The sequence below is a fragment of the Cucumis melo genome, chromosome 8 (genome assembly GCF_025177605.1).
Source record: "Cucumis melo cultivar AY chromosome 8, USDA_Cmelo_AY_1.0, whole genome shotgun sequence".
NCBI classification, from domain to species: domain Eukaryota; kingdom Viridiplantae; phylum Streptophyta; class Magnoliopsida; order Cucurbitales; family Cucurbitaceae; genus Cucumis; species Cucumis melo.
The window spans coordinates 17,287,251-17,293,660 of NC_066864.1; the positions used below are offsets into that span (position 1 = coordinate 17,287,251).

The window sequence follows — 6,410 nt, forward strand, 5'->3', positions numbered from 1 at the left end:
CGGTCGGAAAAAATGAAAAATGAGCTTTAATGTCGTTTCTGAAAAGGCGGATGTTTAATGTCGGTTTTAAACCGAAATTAAAAAAGGAGCTTTAATGTCACTTTAAAACTGACATTAAACATCCTTGTTTTGAAAAGCGACATTAAAGCTCATTTTTAATTTTGTAAAAAAATGACTTTCTCTTTCTTACTTTACTCTTTCTCAATCACCCACACGATTTCTTCCTTCCAATTTCTTCTTCACTCCTCATTCTCATCTAACAATCTTCCCTTTCTTCTCTGACAGGCGTTGCCACCACCACCACTATCGTCCCTCGTGCCCAGCCCGTGCCCACCACCACCATCGTCTCTCGTGCTCAGCCTGTGCCCGCCACCATCGTCGTCACTCCTCCCTTTCTTCAAACACTGTTATGCTTGCCACCACCGTCGGGAGTCATTTGCTTCAACCATGTTCATGTCCAACCCTCGCCACCACCGTCGCACGTCTGCGTCTATCTTACAAGCTCCGATCTGGTTGGCTTGTGGTCAGATCTGTTGCAGAAGTGTCAATTAGCTGTTGTTCGGCGATTTTTTTAAGATATAGTTCTTTCCTACCATGGGAATTCTTTTTATGGGTGGCAAAAGCAGCCAGGCTTGAATACTGTTTAAGGGTAAGCTTATAGGTGTTCAAAAATTCCTCATCTAATTTTTTTTTTTTTTTTACGTTTTGGTTAGTGGATTTAATAATGTGGAAGGAAGTATCGAGATTTGCCTTCATTTTTTGGATTGCAACTTTTGTTATAGTATCATCTTCATACACTAACGACATCAACATCAGGGGAGAAACACAAAAAAATTCCATCTGATCAAAACACAAAAAAAATTCAACTTTTGATATATGATGTTTTTTGCACTTTACTCCATCGGCAAGCCAGATCTACAATATACTTAAGAAAATTGAATATCCCGTTACTAAACTTGCTTCATATGCTGCAGATTATGCTGGAAAAAGTTTGGGTGGGAGAACTCGAAGGCAGATGAATTGGTTTTGCCAGTCCTAAAAGAGTACAGCAAACATGAGGTTAGTTACTTTCACTTATAGCTATTATGTTTGCAAAGGCTTATGTTGAACGATTAACAAAAGGAAAGTGGAGGAAGAGTGCATTTCTTACGTGGAAACCATCTTTAGTAACAAATAAGAAGGGATGTTTTATTTTGCGTGCTTTTATCCCCACTCAGATTTTTGTCCTAGTCCATAAAATTATCAAAGAAAATGTTATGTTTCATTTATTTAAACGTTATGTTTCAAAGGGCGGCCCCCGATCTTTCTCCACTGCATGTTCTGAAAAACCCAATTCCTGTTTTTACCAAACTTTGAAGAATCTTTGTGCGATTTTGTGGAATATTATGTATCCTCTTCGTCAATAACATTTTTTTTTATTTTGGGGTTTTAATCACTCACTCGTTGTGGCTAATGGGTCTAATCAGAGGTTTGAGAAAGAAGAAGAAATTAGAGAGGAAGCTCGATTCCAATGGTACTACTTCTGATTCTTTTGAAAAGTATGACGCTATAGATTGGTGGGATGATTTCTCCAAACGAACCAATGTTATTTTTATCTTTTTTTCTTTTTAATATCTTGATTTTCTCTTTACTTCTAATCGAAGTTCTTCGATTGTAAGATCAGTTCTGTTTGACTATCGACTGTTTGGAACAAATGATTTGAACTTAGTTGACTTCTTATCTGGTGTGTAGAAAGAATTGACGGTACGACATGCATTGGGAGGCTTGATAATTATGTTAGCTTCGAGTCATTGTATAGAAGGGCAAGACATTTTGTTGAGTTTCTATGGAGAAATATTATGTTATGTGATTCTGTTTGTAAGAGTTTGAATGAGTCAATGTCGTGGCCTTGTTTCTGAGATTTTGATTTGTTTTCTGTGCTTGTAATGTATAGAGCTTGACAGGGGATCTCGTTTTGGGTTTGATGCGTTAGTGTTTAATTTGTGAAGGGATAGATTATGCTATTTCACTGGTCTAGCTCATTACGTTACACCTTCATAAGCTGTATTTAGTATTCTTTTGTTCTTCATAAGCTGTATTTAGTATTCTTTGGTTGTCAAGAGCTTCTCGAACTTGTAACTAGTTGACCCTGATTCGACATTAGTAGTTTATAGATGATAGTGACAATATAGACCCAGAGCTATGGAACTTGAGTGTGATTCTCTTGTTGAAATGGAATGGCCTTATCTTTATTTTCATCTCTCCACAAATTTGAGTGCTAGTTCTTTGAATTACAAGGATGCTTCTATATACTAGGGTGGGGGTGTGTTCCTTCTTCCAACCATTCACTATGTATTGGTTGTCCTTCCTTCTTCAGGGTGATGACAATGTCCTCTGCCAACTACTACCCCTGAATGTATAGTTTTGTTATGAGTGAAGTTCAGACACAACAAGAATGACACACATCTTGTTTAGGAATTCCTTCTTATTATCTCAGAGAATTAAACGAATTTATGCTATTCCTCTATCGTATCTGATTCTAGCAATTAGATAATATAACTTCTAGAAATTGAAGGTATTATACAAAAAAGTTTATCTTACCATGTTTCTCAATTTGTTTTTTAGGAGGACTTGAATGAACAAGTTACAATATTATCTTAGTAAGACTGTTATGTGGTTGCACTTGGTTTAGAATTTTTTTTTTGGTGGTGTTGTTTCTAATACTTAGTTTAACAATTTAGAAAAGCGGGAAGTTTAATTATGTGAAGAAAAAACTGTTTTGGCGATGACTTTATGTTTGATTCTTTTGTTTGGCAATGAAAAGACTATTATGGTAGTGACTATTTCTCAAAACTTGACTTGGTTTTTGAAAAACATGAATAGAAAGTTGATAACAAAACAAGAAATGTAGATGTGGTCACTTATTAGATGCTTGGATTTTGTTATGCACTTATATTTTTCAAGTAACTAAAGGAGAATTTGTTCATGGGAAGTTACTGTTGTTTTTTACACGTAGTTCAAATTTATGGGTTCCATCATCCAAGTGCTTATCAATTCAACCATCTTGATGTCTTTTACAGGGAGCTATCACTAAACAAATGACTGCAATAGAAGAAATGGTTACAAGTGAGTACAGTTAGTCAGACCCTCGTCTTTGTGACAAGATCTTGAAGATGGTCATTTGTGAAGCGTTCTAGTTTGCTATTAGTTGCAGTTTTAGTTATTGCTCTCTCAATATATTCTTTTTCTTTCTTTCTTTTTTTTTTTCCAAAGGATGATCAGTGTATAATAATTAAGCTTCATAATCTCTTTGTGTTTGGAGCCAAGTTGTATATAAATGTACACATTATTAAGATTTCATTTTGTATATGTACAAGTAAAAGATTTCATTTTTAACTATTTGATGTCATACAAAATGGACAATAATGCAAGGATTTAATAAAAAAATTGAAAAAAACGACATTAAAGACAACTTTAATGTCGGTTAAAAAAAATTAAAGACATCTTTAATGTCGGTGGAAAAACGACATTAAAGATGTATCATAAGTGACATTAAAGATATATTTAATGTCGGTTATCAACCGACATTAAAGATGAACCAACATTAAAGGCCTTCAATAACTCCTTCAAAGATGTCGGTTTATAACCGACATTGAAGGCCTTTAATATCAGTTTATAACCGACATTAAAGATGTCTTTGATAACACTCGCAAAGATGTCGATTGTCAAGTGACATTAAAGGCCTTTAATGTCGGTTTAAAACCGACATTAAAGGCCAGATTGCTTGTAGGCATAAGTATTCATCCTCTATTCTAGTGAACGCAGAACATGCCTTTTCATTGCCTTTCTTTAATTTTGCGTAGGACGTCAAGGCACACCTTTCTTCAATAATGACTGAAGCGTTGGGATTGGGTGGGTTGGAGGAAACTTATCGATCAATCCAAAGTATCTGGGTTAGCAAAAAATGAACCCTATCGGTTTAATATACAAGGGTGAACCCAACCCAACCTAATCCAGAAAAACTAGGTTGGGCCGAATTGGGTTGACGGGTTGTTTTTCTTTTTTATCTCTCCATAATTTAGATAAATTTTCATATTGTTTTTCAATATTCAGGAAACCTATTGCTTTGCTTATACTTGGGCAAGCAGTAGGAAAACTTGTACTGAATGAGGACTTACTAATTACATGAAAACGCAAGACATAGAGAGCAATCAACATGCCATGACCATGTCTCAACACTGTGATAGAGATTAAACGAGCAGGGCGGAAGAAAGATTGAAATTCTAACCTAATTGCAATTAATTAACAATAAACCCCAAATCGAAATAAGATTAAATATAGGGCTTTTTAAGAAAAACTTACGTTCGAAGCTCCGATTGATGCTTAAACCATCACTAGGGTTGACTTACTATCCTCTAGACTCAGAATTGGGTTGTGGGACCCATTGAATGAAGGAAACCGAGAGAGAGAAAGAATATAAAAAATATATGGAAAAGGGTTGGGTTTCAATTTTTGATTTTAGAAAATAAAATAGAAAATATAGCGACCCAATTTTGTTTTAGAAAAATTGTCAAGTCGTTTCCTTAATGCCCTAAGAGCCCAATTTATAGAGAATTCACATGCAAGGTTGCACGTGCATGCAAACACATGGGCCAACAACACATAACCCACTAACCATTAGTGGGCTTAATGTCTTCATTTGGTCAAAGTCAAACTTGGACTTTTCAAACCAAAAAGTTAAAATTTTGACTTTTTACAATTTTGTCCATCTTGACTAATTTTGACCTTTCAAGCATGAATCCACATTTATTTTCTCAAGATTTAAATCCTATTTGAATATATTGCCGGTCAAAGTTTGACTTTTCAAAGTCAAAAGTGAACATTTTGACTTTTTACAACTTTGACTATTTCCATTTTTTTCGAGCTTCCGAGTATGAACATTAGTTAACTAATAGGTCATTCCATTAAAGTCCCGTAGTTGTACTCCCCTCACTATAGATATATTTGTGTCTATTTGATATAACCATGATTAGTAAGTTAATCTTTCGCAAGTCGTTCGTAAGCTTGGCTGGGTCGAAAAATACCATTTTACCCTCAAGACTACATCTTTCTCCTTAAGTCCTACTGATCCACTATTGAACAATTGATTTTAAGGTTCAACCTATAAACCGAATCCCTCTCATGCCAAAGAGAGGGTGGGGCCCCTTTGTTCAAGACTTGGATTCAATCCTTAAGGGAACAACCTATCTACTAACCCTAAAGCAGATAGGAGTGAATTTCGTCTTGTACCCTATGTTCCCAACTATCCACCTGATCTTCCCCTGAAATGGGAGGCCTATTGGGGAAACGCTAATGAGTTTCCCTCACCTATGCAGATCTAAGGATAATCTCGTGTGAACAGGAGTTCACAGTTAGATCAGGATTAAGATTAAGTTACCTAGGTCATTAATAATTGAGATAGTCAGTTTTAAACAGTAAACGGTGTTTTAACGTAAAAGTAACTATTTCATGGTTTTGTCTTACGTAAACCTTTTACATAGGATGCCTCCACTTTTATGTCTCTACATGAACAATTTAAGATTACCTCGTTTGTACTAACTTCAAAGCAGGCTGCATCCATAGTATCTCTGAATAAGGTGCCCAACCTTTATTCATATACTATAGATTATTTGGGTTATTTACTCGAACTTAATCCATGTTTATGTTTCTACATAAAGTTCAAGTTTACTCAAAATAGCCTTGGGATCTTAGTTTATTGGTTAAAGATTATAGTATTTAATTTCTCAATAATGAATTTATTGAATAGAATATGATTACAAACTACGAGTATTTGGACATAAATTTTAACACACTGCACTAAGTACCGAGTATGAAATCACCCAACCAATCAACTACTCAAAAGGCAAAAGGATAAATCTGATGGTTACCATTTAAGCAAACGAAAACTATCAACTGACCCCAATATTTGTTCTGAAGAAATGTTCTATCCATGATTATAATGGGTCTAATGTAATTTAAGAATCCTTGAACACATGGACCAACAACCATAAAAATAAATTTGAAGAAACGATTACCTTCAAGTTTCATGTGAAATATTGTATCTGGATTTGTAAGTTTAAGTGCTTCATCATATTTAAGCAATAGATTGTATGACTCTTCAGGAGACCTTGGCACTCGTTCATTTGCATTTTCTTTGGCATGCCATGCTTTTTCATAACTCATATTTGTTCCATAGTCTTACTTCATGTCTTTTATGATATCACGTGGTTTGTATAGGTGACCTACCCCCTTGAATTTGGACTTTATTAATTCTCCAAAATGCAATGTTTTGCTTGCCTATGGTCATGTTTCACAAACTTAAGAGAACACAAATGAACTTTGACATACTTTAATCTTGAAGATATCTAAATCTTCAATCTCATTCTCGTAAT

At 34.9% G+C, this 6,410-nt stretch overlaps 1 long non-coding RNA gene across 1 annotated transcript; it reads left to right on the top strand.

The window, feature by feature from the left end:
• Nucleotides 1-938: 938 nt before the first annotated feature.
• Nucleotides 939-3,375, top strand: LOC127150508 (uncharacterized). Its single transcript, XR_007822891.1, has 3 exons — nt 939-1,059; nt 1,467-1,513; nt 3,060-3,375. It is a non-coding gene; the product is annotated as an uncharacterized LOC127150508 (long non-coding RNA).
• The last annotated feature ends 3,035 nt before the right edge of the window (nt 3,376-6,410 follow it).